Source organism: Oryx dammah, unplaced genomic scaffold, assembly GCF_014754425.2.
Source record: "Oryx dammah isolate SB20612 unplaced genomic scaffold, SCBI_Odam_1.1 HiC_scaffold_26, whole genome shotgun sequence".
Lineage (NCBI taxonomy): Eukaryota > Metazoa > Chordata > Mammalia > Artiodactyla > Bovidae > Oryx > Oryx dammah.
The window spans coordinates 19,330,308-19,345,980 of NW_024070210.1; the positions used below are offsets into that span (position 1 = coordinate 19,330,308).

At 42.0% G+C, this 15,673-nt stretch overlaps 1 protein-coding gene across 5 annotated transcripts in view; it reads right to left on the bottom strand.

Moving 5' to 3' along the window:
• RGS6 (regulator of G protein signaling 6) overlaps positions 1 to 15,673 on the bottom strand; it is a 617,420-nt gene that overhangs the window by 434,627 nt on the left and 167,120 nt on the right. The window lies entirely within an intron of this gene.

The following is a 15,673-nucleotide window of genomic DNA, read 5'->3' on the forward strand; positions in this document are numbered from 1 at the left end:
AATCTCCCACAACAAAGAATTACCCAGCCAACAAAATCAATAGCACCTTGGCTGTGATGCCCTGGGAGAAAACCTAAGCACCCTGGGACTTCCTGGTGGTCCAGTGGTCAAGATTCTGCGCTGTCAATACAGGGGGCCCAGGTTCGATTCTTGGTCAGGGAACTGGATCCCACATGCTGCAACTAAGAGCTCACATGCCTCAAGTAAAGATCCTGCGTGACACAGCTGAGAAACAGCAGTCAAATTAATTAATATTTTTTTCTAAAAAGAATTGAAACACCTTGGAGCCATCATTGCTCTATTAATTGCTGAATCCCTTGTGCCTTTAACATTACCTGACACACACCAGGTGCTCAATCAACATTTGTTAAGGACTAAGCTACCCTTGTTCCTGGATTTCGCTGATGAGGCATCTTCACGACACCATGTTATACCAAGGGCAGTGTATTATTTGTAGCATATATGGGTATATAATATTCATATCCATTTATGCATATGTATCTCCACATCAGATATGACTATCAGTGGAGTGTGTCACACTGCACTATCAGTTTTTCTCAAATAACCGTTCTGATGTCATCCCAAATTCAAGAGTTAAGAGAGTCCCTTGGGGGACTTTGAGATTAACAAATACACACTGCTATATATGGGCTTCCCAGGTGGTACCAGTGGTAAAGAATCCCCCTGCCAATGCAGGAGACACAGGTTTAATCCCTGGGTCAGGAAGATCCCTTGGAGAAGGAAATGGCAACCCACTGCAGTATTTTTGCCTGGCAATTCCCATGGACAAAGGAGCCTAGTGGGCTACAGTCCATGGAGTTGTAAAGAGTCAGATACAACTGAGCAACTGAGCACTACCATATATAAAACAGATAAACAACAAGGACCTATTGTATAGCACAGGGAACTATATTCAACATCTTATAATATCCTATAATGAAAAGGAATCTGAAAAAGAATATATAATTCCCTATAATATTAATATAATGTGTATGTAATAACCTATATAATATATATAGGTTATATATTATATAATATATATATAATAATATATATAATATATATTATATATAATATATATACAGGTTATATACATGTATATTATATATATAAATATATATATAACTGAATCACTTTATTGTATACCTGAAAATAATACATTGTAAATCAACTATACTTCAAATAAAATATAAAAAAAAAGATTCTCATCAGGAGAGCAGACCTTTTGGGGCTTCCCTGGTGGGTCAGTGGTAAAATATCCACCGGCCAATGCAGGAGATATGGGTTTGATCCCTGGGTCAGGAAGATCCCCTGAGGAAGGAACTGACAACTCACTCCAATAATACTCTTGCCTGGCAAATCCCATGGACAGAGGAGCCTGGCAGGCTATAGTCCATGGGGTCATAAGAGAGTCAGATATGACTTAGTAACTAAACACCAAACAAGTATGTCTTTCACGGGCAGTACAGAACTGATGTTTGCATCCAATGCTCTAGCGCCCTAACTAGGCAAACTGGGTGAAAAATGGCCCTTACAAAACAGTGAACCAACAGGGGTCATTCCAGTCCAGGTGGGCCATGCATGACCAATGGGCTTGTGAGACTAACTGTGCTAGATATGTATCGTGTAACCGAGCTAAACTGGAACTGTGTTTCCCAAACCTCCCTCTCCTGTGTAGTTCCCGGTTGACACGGACTGCAGGGGACATCCTTTCTGTGAGAGCTGAAAGAAGGAAGTGGAGCAGAGGCTATGGTGCCTTTGCATTTGAGAAGTCAGTGCAGGTGGCCAGAGGCCACTGCAGCTCTCACGGTTATCATTTGTCTGTGGACCATCCAGCTGCTGAGAGAGAGCAAATGAGTCTGTCCAACCCTTCAGGAACTTGCCCTTTGCCTTCTCTGACCCCCGGCCAGGTGCTTGCCTAGTCCCACGGTGAAGGTCAGTAAGCTCCTGGAAGTGGTCCCCATCATGGAAGCTGCTCAAAGGCAACAAGAGACCAATGTGGGTTCCAGTCCATCCCCCAGGAGTCTGGTTTATCCTTAAGGATCCCAGTGCCTTTTTGCTTCCTCTACTCACTCCATCTTTCCTTCCCAGTGCCTGCTCTGCTGACCTCAGGCACCAGGGACAGATACAGAGATAACAACCTTCTATTGACTGTTTAACCAGATCCTCCAACTCCATCAGTGAGATCCAGATCAGAAAGTCTGGTGACTCTGCTTCTCTGATCGTATCCTGGCTGAGACACAGGGGTTGGCAATTTGGTGGCCTTCCCACCTCCTTCTGTAATCAGAGACATGTTCCACACTGACAAGACTGTCACATCATTGAGACACAGGTGGATGAGATCTTATTAGAAGGAAGTGAATTTTAGCATGTAGATATACTCAGTGTGACTCCAGATAATTAGAAGATAACTTGCTAGCTCAGATAAAGTGGTCATACTTACACAGTGCCTATGGTTATGATTCTTTCCATCTTTTTAAACATCATTGAAACTGATTTTGTCTAAACAGACTGGATATGTGTCTCTTTGTATCATCTGATGATTTACTTGTTTTCCTTTATCATAATCACTTGTCTCCCAAGGTGATCACCCTCCCACTCATATGTTTGGTGAAAAGCCTTTGAATCACCTGGCATGCATGATGTGTGATTCAAGGACTGTCACCCAAGTAATTAAACATACTGAAAAAATACTGCAATAGGAAGATGGGGGAGAGTCTGTCTGTCCTAATCCCTGGAGGATTAATTTGTAAATTAATTTTTATTTTGTGATTAAAATATTTCGCATCTGTTCTTAGAAACTCCTTGAGTCCACTGTCATAAATATCCTACTTGGTTACTCCTGCACCATTTTTTTCAGTGATGATTGGAACACCACTGGCATGTCGTGTTCAAGGCAGATTTCTCGTTTGTGACCTCTTTGGCCATTTTTCTTGAACCACACTACAAAGAAGACAGAATTAAATGAATTCACAGAATCTGACAGTTTATGAAGGCGAATTAGCCAGTTGAGGGTCAGAAGGCACAAACCACCCAGGACTGGCTTTCAGCAGGTAAAGCTTAGAATGTAGACATGTGGCTGACACTAACCAAGGAGAGAGAGGCAGAGAAGGCTACTTCCATGTGAATGCTGGGAGAAGAGCAGGGGCGGGAGGGAAGGTGAAGCCCAGAATAAAGCTTTCAGGTAAAATAAGGATGGAAGCAGATGAGGTTGGCAGGCAGGGCACACAGGGACCTTGGGTCTCTGTCTCCTGTCTCTTACACTCACATATATGTACTCAAACATCACCCTACCTGAGCAAGTGATGAAAAGATGAGGACCAAAACTGGCAGTCACTCACAGGCAACATTCTGTAGGCCTGATAATCTCTGGGTCCAAATCTCCCGTCCTTTGCTATATAGCCACCTCCTACGGATCCTATAGGTACGTATGGCTTGAAGACCTTTCATTATTTTCAAATTTAGACAGTGCAATGATACTACAATTTGTAAATGTGGTTGGGGTTGACTGCATTACTGGCCCCAACTCTTCAACCATCTCTGCACCCATGACCTGGTCAAGGCCACACTGTGAGCCATGAACTGCCCCACCCCATGACTTTGGACTTGGCCATGTGATTTGCTTTGTAAGGGATGGCAGGCCAGTTCCAAGCCTAAGTCTGCCTAGCCCACTGGTCCAGGAGGGATGAGAGCCACCCTGGCTGACCCACAGGCCTGGCAGAGCTGCCCCACTGCTGCAGCCTGAGGTATGGCAGGTCCTGCCAACCTGCCTATAAGTACATTTTGGTAGGGCTTTGTTACACAAATAGCAAACTGGGAATGCCAGAACCCTTTTATAAAATAAAATCGCAGGCAGAGTCCTGTAAATCATGCAGGTGAAGGGGGCTCTGTTCCATTTGAGGCAGGAGGTAGGTCCTTGAGCCCCACCCCCCATCCCCACCCATCACGATAGCTTCTGAAGCGTCTCCACGCACCACAGCTTGAAAGCAATGACTCCAACTGAAACTGCACTAGATCAGAAAACAGGAGTCCTGAGTTCAAAGCCAACTCTAGATCAATTAACCACCCTTGAGACCCAGTTTCCTCCTAGGTGAGAAAAAAAGAATAATGCGTAATGCTTGGTCAACCAACCTGTGAGGCAGACTAGATAAGAATACGTGTAAAAATACAGGGCATACTGATTTAGGATATCATTGCTGCCACCTCCACCATCACCCGCTCCATAATCACCTACATGGTGCGGGAGGGATTGCCAGAGTCACTCCCTTCACATCTAAGGGTGCGTCTGGCAGCTTAAGAGAGGCTGCAGCTGGGAGTTTCCAATGGTCCCTCCAAGCTCCCAACTGACTTCAAATGAACCGAGGGACGACAGATAAGAAAAATTATTTTCTACAACCTTTTAAATTGGACTCAGGTGTATTTTATTTATTATTTTATACTGGGTCATACTTTAGGGAACTCTGTTCAATACTATGTAACAACCTAAATGGAAAAAGAATTTGAAAAAAAAACCAGATACATGAATATGTATAACTGAATCACTTTGCTGTACACCTGAAAATTACACAATGTTATTTTCTACAATTAGATTCAGGTGCATGACAAGGTATATCTATCTGTCTATAAACATTTGCCTATTATCACTTTGTGTGTTTTCTCATGCTCAAGGGGACAACAAATGATCCGTAGAGTCTGGACTTTGGTGTAGCAAGAGAGACACATACAGATGAGGGGCTCCCAGGCTGGAGTTTTTTCTCAGCTGTCCAAGGCCCATGTTTGTGCCAAGAGGCACTAAAGCTTAGCAGACAACAGAAGAACTTTGGAATCCAACCAATTCGGATTAAAGTAGGACCTACTTACTAGTTGTGTGACCTGGTTGGCAAGTCTTTTAACTTCTTCCCCAACTGAAAGTGGTGTTTATACTATCTAGGCATATGACTGTTGGAAGGATTAACTGAAATGATTATCTATAAAATGATTAATTCAGTTTCTAAGAACCCAATAAACAATTACTATTGTAATTATTATTGGACGATGGACTATTTCACACCCATTATTCTGCCCTCAGAGGACCATTATTGTTTCAATGACATGACAGGCCTAATTAAGAGCCTGGGCTTTGGAGATTGATGAATGAGGCTGAGACCCTGCATGGCTGCCACTCAGCTGCTTGGTGACCTTGAGTATAGTGCAGAACTTCTTAACCCCTGGAGCAGAAGCCAGGTCCCTGCCCTTGAAGACTTGACAGCCTCAGAGGCGTACCCATCAGGACAGGTTGGCGTCACCACCATCAATGGGTAACATGAAAGAAACACAAGCACAAGTGCTAAAGAAACAGAAAGAAATAGGCAGCAGCTAACTACCTGCCGTGGTGTGTCAGAGGGGGTGGATGCGATCTTGCCGGGAGGCCCTCCTGCCCATCTGGCTGGGAGTGCAGACACTCCCTGCTGATCAACATGGTAAATGCCACCATCTGCCCAGCGTCACAAGTACCAGCAGAATAAACCTCATGCATTTGACAGCTAAGACCCAGAGCCCCGCCAGTAGATTCTGACCTCTCAGAGGGATTATACCAAAGACACAAGCTGCGGTGTAGTCAAGGAGAAGCGCAAAACAGAACTGGCAGTAGCGAATGGCCCACCCAGCTCCTTTAACATTTTCAGTTAAGAAACACTGTAGACATTGATTAAGTACCAGGTCACTAGTTGAAGCTGTCGTCTGTCACTTTTTATGGGCATGCAAAGATTTAAGCAACTGGTGAATGGCTGTTGGAAGCTCCATCCAGAGTCACGTACCCCCTCACCCCACCCCATGGAGGCTGCTGGCCACACCCGTGCAAGTGTGGTCCTTCCCCAGGTCTCTTCATCTGTGTTGGCAGTGGCTTCTGTCAGGAAAAGGCATTTTATCAGAACCCTGTTGGGGGTGCCATGAATAATGTATAAAGGTAACCGGAATTTTTGAAGTTTTTCTATGTTCTAGAAATTTTAACAGGCCTTTTAACATGTTTTTTTGGCTCTGTTATTCAAAAGGTATTTTAAAGAGATAAATGTAGACAGGGTATATGACTCATCCTGTCTTTCCATTTGAGATTCTATTATATTTGTAATTTGTAAGTGGCAAATCATACAGAAATACTGTGTATTCTACTGGAAGGTATACTAATTTAGCGTGACTTACCACTTTTTCTCCGTATGAATGGCCATTCACCAGTTAAAATTTTGTTTCTGATCATCCTGGAAGGAAAACAGCAAAAACATCCATCCACTTCCTAGATTGTATCTGTCAGCACTTTAGTGCCTTTTTTTCTCCATGTAAGGGGAGTTGGATGTCATTTGCTTTAGCTGAAAAGAATTGATCTCTTTTTACAGTAACTATGGAAAAGAAAATGTTACTCAAGCAAAAGGGGGCAGAGAAAGGCAGTCTGGAAGGAAGAGAAGGATTACAGACCATCATAACTCTAGCCCTCCAGCCCTCCTAGTAGAGAGCTCAGTAAAGAACTATGGGAGAGGCTTGAACGTCAAGCAGGAGTTTTCATTTGATTTGGGGAACAATGAGAAAGTTACCAGTGGGTGCTGGGAAGGAAAATGACCTAGAGAAAGAAGAGTTTGGGGGCCTTGGTTGGTTCAAGTATTTGGTGGAGTTGAGAAAGATAAAGGTCAAGACAAGAAGACAAGTGAGGAAGTTAGTGGATGTGATGAGCCCTGGAAAAGATGGAGGCCCGACCATGTGCAGGCCTCCTGTGCATGTCGCCTGTCCCCCAGCTTCGTGTGGTCCTTGTGAGGCTGGGACCAACAGACATAAAGGATCCGACAAAAAGTTCTTTCTTTAAGCATTTCTGGTTTTAGTTATTGCTCATTCTATAGCCCTAGACATCAAAGCAACGGGTTGTAAAGAGTTCAAGCAGAAGTTTTGCATTAGGACATGGCACAAGAATGAACATGCTCTTGGCATGAGTAAAGAATGCACACCGGATCTATGCTATGACACTCAGTGAGTGAACTGCTGAGCAGGGTTGGAGATAGAAAGGGAAAAGGCAAGAAAACAAGATGGACTGCCTTCCTCCTACAAGACCCATGTGACAGAAGAGACTCCCTCCCAGGATAATCATTCAGGATGCTTCTCTCCTGTACATGCGTGTGCACAGGGACACACATGCACATCTCTAGGGAGGCAGAAAGTGGAGGGGATCGAGGCACACAGACCATGGTGTCCACAATGATAAGAAGAGAGGTTAGAAGGCTATTATTTGCTGCCCAGAACACTTTGAAAGTAAAACAAGAAAGTGTTTATAGGTTCATATATGTGAAATAATGACCCAAAAGTACCAAGACGTATGCTACTAGAAATTGTAAGACTTAAAAAAAATTTTTTTAGGCTTCTAGGCCAAAAAGAGAATATGTTTAATAAGAGAAAGAAGACTGAATTATAGTAAAAATTTTATAGGCAATATTTTATGTCAGAAGAAAATTGAGTAACATATTTATGTCACTCAAGAAAAAAAATATAAGCCAAGGATTTTATATCTAGCAAAATGAAACCATAAGCCCTTCCTAAGGAATCTACCAGAAAATAAACTTCAGAGAAGGTAGATAGTCATTGATATAAAGATAGTGGCATTAAATATACAAAATTAAGAACTAACATTAAATGAAGGTTGAATGGGAGAGAGTATAGCATATAAAATTATTATCTGATAACATAGATTAGATATTACCATAAAATATTAGGGGAAAATAGAACTAGCATATGTCCCCCAATTTTAAACTCTTTTTAGTAATCATAATTGGTGCTAGTAGCAACAATATTGTATGTGTAATGTGGAATAGAGCAACTGAGTAATTATGAGATATTCTAATCTGGTATTCTCCATGTCTTTGAGAATTAAGATTCTTGAGGTAGAGGAAAGATTACAAAGGCCATACAGGAGAGGTTAAATGAAAAACTCTCAATTCTCAAGTGTAAATTTCAGAATAAACATATGAGGCATTTTAACTTTGTATATATCTGAATATATATTTAACTATAAAACATATATATATATATGTATAGAAGAAGATACTCATATATCTATAAACATTTCCTAGTGCCAGGTGCCTTATTCGTGCAGTAGGTAGTACATCAGTCTGATAGTATTTCCTAGCTCCATTATGGAAATTAATGCAAGAAACAGGACAGAGGCAATGGCTGTGAGTGCCTAATTTGTGGGCTTGATAGACCATTTTCCCATTAAGAGTGACAGAGGTTTCTTGAAGAAATGGTCTCAGGCAAGAAATGTACAAATTGAGCCTGGAACACAGAAGGAATCAGAGTACTAGAGTCAAATCAAAAGGAATCAGGAACCAGGTTGAAGAAACTCCCACTGGTCAATGACTGGAATAGTTTGAGATTTAATAAAGATAACATTTGCATTATTTGATACCCTTCCAATATGTCTAAACATAGTATTTCATAATGATGTTTTTTAAAAATATTATTGGTCATCTTATGGACACATCAAGGAAAACAATTCACCATCTTGAAACTAAGTATATAAAAGGAAGGATGAACATTTGATCTGCTTTCATGTATGAAACCTGTCACTGAGTAGCCACCTAGTGATATAAATTTATTCCACAGGAATTAATCTAGCTAATAAATAATTAAATGGAAGAATATGCCAATATACACCTCCCAATGGATCTAGATATTGAGCATCTGTGGTTGTCAACATCAAACAACAGTAAAACTAGACATCACGTGCCTCCTGTTGAAAGGACTCAGTTCAGTTCAGTCACTCAGTCGTGTCCGACTCTTTGCGACCCCATGAATCGCAGCACTCCAGGCCTCCCTGTCCATCACCATCTCCCGGAGTTCAGTCAGACTCACGTCCATCAAGTCCATGATGCCATCCAGCCATCTCATCCTCAGTCATCCCCTTCTTCTCCTGCCCCCAATCCCTCCCAGCATCAGAGTCTTTTCCAATGAGTCAACTCTTCGCATGAGGTGGCCAAAGTACTGGAGCTTCAGCTTTAGCATCATTCCTTCCAAAGAAATACTAGGGTTGATCTCCTTCAGAATGGACTGGTTGGATCTCCTTGAAGTCCAAGGGACCCTCAAGAGTCTTCTTCTATCACCAGTCACATCCACAGCTGGGTATTGTTTTGGCTTTGGCTCCATCCCTTCATTCTTTCTGGAGTTATTTCTCCACTGATCTCCAGTAGCATATTGGGCACCTAATGACCTGGGGAGTTCCTCTTTCGGTATCCTATCATTTTGCCTTTTCGTACTGTTCATGGGGTTCTCAAGGCAAGAATACTGAAGTGCCTTGCCATTCCCTTCTCCAGTGGACCACATTCTGTCAGATCTCTCCACCATGACCCATGAAAGGACTCAGTACCACGTATAGTCTTGGGTTAGCTAAAGCCTCTATACCCAGCTGCCAGTATGCAGGAAATGCAGAGGAATGCATTGAACTGAACCAAGTATGCAATCAGCAAAAGCTATATTCTGGGAGGTTCCAACAGGTCAAACAATCTAGGTTCTTCAACAGAAATATTGCATGATAAAGAAAGTGACAATGAAGGGAACTTGTATATTGAAAGACAAAAAAGTTAATATCAGTGGGAAAACACTAGACTTTAGTATCTGGGGATATGCAACTCAGTGATAGAACTATAGAGACACAAGGAAAATTTTACTATAAAACTCAAGACAGCAGTTTTGTCAGAAGGAGAAAGGAGCTGTGGTTGGGAAGGCACACATAGAGGGGCTTCTGAAATGACTACAAAAGTTCTATTTCTTGACCTAGATGGTAGTTACAAAAACAGTCCACCATATAATAGTTCACTAAGCCAGTGGTTCTCAAACTTAAGGTCCGTCTAGTCAAGGCTATGGTTTTTCCTGTGGTTATGTATGGATGTGAGAGTTGGACTGTGAAGAAGGCTGAGCACCGAAGAATTGATGGTTTTGAACTGTGCTGTTGGAGAAGACTCTTGAGAGTCCCTTGGACTGCAAGGAGATCCAACCAGTCCATTCTGAAGGAGATCAGTCCTGGGTGTTCTTTGGAAGGAATGATGCTAAAGCTGAAACTCCAGTACTTTGGCCACCTCATGTGAAGAGTTGACTCATTGGAAAAGACTCTGATGCTGGGAGGGATTGGGGGCAGGAGGAGAAGGGGACGACCGAGGATGAGATGGCTGAATGGCATCACGGACTCGATGGACGTGAGTCTGAGTGAACTCCGGGAGATGGTGATGGACAGGGAGGCCTGGAGTGCTGCGATTCATGGGGTCGCAGAGAGTCGGACACGACTGAGCGACTGAACTGAACTGAACTGAAGCCAGTGGTTCTCAAACTCATGGGAAATCTCTGTTTTAAAAGATCCCCCACCTCCATAGTTTATGATTTAATAAGCTTCCACAGAAACTCAAACATGTACATTTCTGAAGCTGATGCTACAGCTCTGTAGTCCATACTATAATAATCTTTGCATTAAGACATATTTGTTTTATGTGTTTTTTTCAGTTTGTGTTTTATTTTTCAATGAAAAGGTTAAGTGAATGAATGGAAGGATGGGCTGGATGGATAGGCTGAGTGGGACGGATGGGAAGGATGGATGGATGGGGTGGATAACGGATAAACAGGTGGATGTATAGGCTGGGTGGGATGCATGGGATATATAGATGGAAGGATGGGATGAATAGATTGAATTGGTTGGGTCGGTTGGGTGTGTGGATGGATTTGATGGGTGTAAAGACAGGCAGACAGACAGACAGATAAAATCAATAGAACTAGGAAAAATCACATTAATATCTTGAGAAGAGTGCCTTACCATTCATATGCCTGATCTCTCCCTGTTCAGTAATGTGCTACACAGCTTATTTCTGCTAGGTGTCACACTGTGACTTCTGGACTGCTTTTTCTCAATCATTATCTGAAAGCTTTCCAAAACAAAAGAACTGGACTGTTCTTGGTGCAGAAGACATCTTATAATGGTTTACTAATAAGGTCAGACACTATTTTCTTTTTCCTCATAGAAAAGATATACATACAAAGCCTACATCTGGGTATCTCTCTACAATTTTACACTTCATTGTTAAAGAAAAATTCATTCTACTGCATCTTCGGACAGGACTTTTCTCCAGAGGACTTCTATGGAACTATTTAGAAGAGATAAATCCTGGTCTCACAAATTATCAAGTACATACCTAAGAGCATTTCTTATCCTCTCAATGTTCATCCTCAGACCAGAACAAAAGGCAAAGTGTACCTGACAGCCAAGAATAAAAATGTGATCTAAGTTCAAGTATCAGAAACTAAGCTTTAGTCATTTAAGTTTTAGGAGTATTTCCTAGAAAGAAAAAAAAAATCAGAGTAGTAAATAAAATAATAAGTGTCCTAAAATACAAAGGTGAGAGTAAAATTCCTAGAATTTTAAGAAAATTAAGCCTTGGTTATGCAATATCAAAGGGCACTCACTAGATTTATCTAGCTCATAAATTCAATTCTACAATTGTTTATATGCCTGCTATGTGAAAGTACAAAAATGAATAGAACATAATCCTTGCCCTCAGGACATTAAAGTTGAAAAAGCTCCACCAACATTTTAAAGTCTAAGACCAGGCAAAACGTGAGTGGTCATATAATAGAGGTACAAAAGAAAAAAAAGAGAGAGAGATTTGATTTATTAGAGGCAAAAATACAGCTGGCCTGTCCCACTGGCAGAGGAATCATCTATGAGTTATGTCTGGAATATCCAGAGAAGGCTTTGTTCAAGCCTCATTTCCTCCTACATTACTGGCTGATGTCTAGTATTCAATACACGCAGTTTCATACTTATGTTAGGATTTGATTCCTATGGGGCCAGTATAATAGTCTAATAATCTCGCTGCATTTGTGTTTCAGCGCAGTGATTCTTAGGCTGGGGACCCAGGACATATCCACAAACAGGTGAATTTTCTACTAACCTTTAAATGTTTGCATGTTTTGTTTAAATAATAATCTAAAAGGTATTGATGGAGGCATAATCAGAGGCTTGTACTCAAAGTACTGTCCCTGGACCACAGCACAAGCATCGCCTGAGAGCTTACTGAAATACAGAATCCTGGGCCCTACCCGAGTCCTACTGAACCAGTCTGCATTTTACCAAGATTCCCAGGTGATTCATCTGCCTATTAAAATTTGAAAGGCACTAAATGAGGCAGTCATCTGATAACCAAGCCCTGCCAGGTGACTTCCCCGGTTACGGTGTTTACAGTCAAGCTGATACCAAGTGGCGCTGTTCTAATCTTTATGGGCTAAAGAGAAGGAAGAGAGATGGACTTGGTATCTGAAGGATGCTTTCATGCCAAACAAAGGTCAAGTGATCTCACAGTACACTGTGCAATGCAACAGTCTGCAGTCATCTGAACAGAGAAAACTAAGGGAGACCTGAGGTATCAAAGGCCACGGCAGTTTTAAGTTAGGAATGGTTTTATAAAAACAACATTGTCATATTAGATTAATGCCATTACTTTGAAATTCTGAAGTGTTTCTTGCCTTTAATTTTTTTAATCTATTGAAATATAGTTGATTTACAATGTTGTGTTAGTTTTAGGTGTCCAGCAAAGTGATTCAGCAATACAGATATCTATATCTATATATTCTTTTTTTACATTCTCTTCCACTACTGGTTATTACAAAATAGTACAGTTCCCTTGCTATACTGTAGGTCCTTATTGTTTATTTTATATATAGTAGCATGTATATTTTAATCCCAAACTCCTAATGTATCCCTCCCCTGCTATGCCTTTAATTTTTAAATCATTTTCAAAGTGTCTTTTATTCTATGGATGCATAAAAGCTATACACGAACTTCCCAGATGACGCTAGTGGTAAAGAATCTGTCAATGCAGGAGATGAAACAGATACAGGTTCGATCCCTGGGTCAGGAAGATCCCCTGGAGTAGGGAATGGCAACCTACTCCAATATTCTTGCCTAGACAATTCCATGGACAGAGGAACCTAATGGGCTACAGTCCATGGGGTTGCAAAGAGTCGGACACAACTGAGCGACTGAGCACACTGTACATTGTAAAAGCTATACTCAAACATGCTGCTGCCGCTGCTGCTGCTAAGTCGCTTCAGTCGTGTCCGACTCTGTGCGACCCCATAGACAGCAGCCCACCAGGCTCCCCCGTCCCTGGGATTCTCCAGGCAAGAACACTGGAGTGGGTTGCCATTTCCTTCTCCAATGCATGAAAGTGAAAAGTGAAAGTGAAGTCGCTCAGTCGTGTCTGACTCTTAGCAACCCCATGGACTGCAGCCTACCAGGCTCCACCATCCATGGGATTTTCCAGGCAAGAGTACTGGAGTGGGGTGCCATTGCCTTCTCCAATACTCCAACATAATTAGCTTATATATAGCTTTATGTTTGTACACAGTTAAGTAACATTATAAGAAAAATATATATTCACACTTGATTTCACAAGACTGTTTTCCTTTAAAAAGGAAATATCACTCAGATTTGGTAAACAATACAGTGGTTAAAATAAAGGATCAGAATTAATTTTGACAGAGAAGAAAGGAAAAAGATGGAAGAAACAGGATGCCTGGATGTCAGGAAACCACTCCATTTAGAAACATCTCTCCCACCCCACATCTTCACTTCCGGAGACAAAAAATAGCAGTCCTTAACTTACAATTTCTAGGTGAAAAGTTACCGCTGTTCCTCATCCCACACGTTTTAAACAACAAAACAAAAGTAAAATTAAAGGATACTCAATAAGCTCTCCGGAGAAGACAGTGGCAACCCACTCCAGTACTCTCGCCTGGAAAATCCCATGGACGCAGGAGCCTCGTAGGCTGCGGTCCATGGGGTTGCTAAGAGTCAGACACTACTGAGCGACTTCACTTTCACTTTTCACTTTCATGCACTGGAGAAGGAAATAGCAATCCACTCTAGTGTTCTTGCCTGGAGAATCCCAGGGTTGGGGGAGCCTGGCGGGCTGCTGTCTATGGTTTGGACAGAGTCGGACACAACTGAAGTGACTTAGTAGCAGCAACAGCAAAAAGCTCTCAAGGAAATGTCTAGAGATAATAGGAGTAAAATATGAATAACAAGTAGCAAAACAGCAATTACTATTGAGACAGTCCTGGGATCTGGAACCCTTTGCTACAAGTGCTTATACCTGGACACACTTCTCCTTGAGCAACAAAATATTAATACAAATAAACTATATGGGACTAACCCAGGTCTCCCACATTGCAGGTGGATTCATTACTGTCTGAGCCACCAGGGAAGCCCAAGAATACTGGAGTGGGTAGCCTATCCCTTCTCCAGGGGGTCTTCCCAACACAGGAATTGAACTGGGGTCTCCTGCATTGCAGGTAGATTCTTTACCACCAGCTGCCAGGGAAGCCTTTGAGCAACAAAATATTAATACATAAACTGTATAGGACTAAAGATAACCGTGTCCATGCTCAGCTGGGGCAAATTCTGGACTCCAGAGATACAAAGAGACCAAAAACCCAACTGCCAATTTGAAGAGCCTGGAGCAAAAACTGGGTGTCAGAACAAAGGCAGGGTACTGAGTATGCGCACTGCCCTCAATGCCATCTATTGGAGCTGTTGTTTAACTGCTAAGTCATGTCTGACTTTATTGACCCCGTGGACCGCAGCACGCCAGGTTTCACTGTCCTTCACTATCTCTCAGGGTTTGCTCAAACTCATGTCCACTGAGTCAGTGATGCCATCCAATCATCTCATCCTCTGTTGTCCCCTTCTCCTCCTGCCTTCAGTCTTTCCCAGCATCAGGGTCTTTTCCAATGAGTCAGTTCTTTGCATCAGGTGGCCAAAGTATTGGAGATTCAGTTTCAGCATCAGTCCTTCCAACAAATACTTTAGGTTGATTTCTTTCAGGATTGACTAGCAAAACACTTAAGCCAACCCTCCGGCCAGACCCCTGGGTGCACCCCTACCCTCATCCCATATAAGGAACCAGCTTGGCCTGACTCAGTGGAGGGGCAAGCAAGGGAATCTGTTGTTTGTTCTCTCACCTCTGCAGCAGGGGCCCCAATAAAGCCTTGCCTGATTTTCTGGTCTGGCTTCTGATCAATTTCTATTGATTAAGGAGGTCAAGAACCCTGATGGGTAACACTATATGTCAGGCAGTCTTTTAAGCCCTTTACTTACATTAACTCAGTTAACTCTATTAATAACCTCTGACAAAGCCACTCCTTTGATGGACTATAAAAATGGCCACACTCCTTCACTCATAGATGGATTCTGATTCTCCACACTTTGAGTCTGGCGGGTCTCAATGAATTGCTTTGACCAGCAGAACTCAGAGGAAGTAGAATGTGTCATTTCTGAGTCTAGGCTTCCAGTGGCCTTGCCTGCTTATAGCACACTCCCAGAAGTCTCTACTGTGGGAACAAGCCCAGGCACAGTCATTTCAACCCAGAAAAAAATTTTATTGAAATTTGATTTTCTTTCCCCCTCAATGTAAACTTTCTGTAATTTTTTTTTTTTTTTTTTTTTTTAGGGAAAACGTTCTCTTCTCGTTTTTTCCCTAAGTTGTACGTACAGAGATAGGCAAGTTCCCCAGAACAGAAGACAGTAGACATTAGCTTGCTGATTGCTGCTATCGGGGAAGAAGAGACACAATGAAAAGTGGATTCATGCCGTGTTTTCAAGGACTTGAATAAAATTACA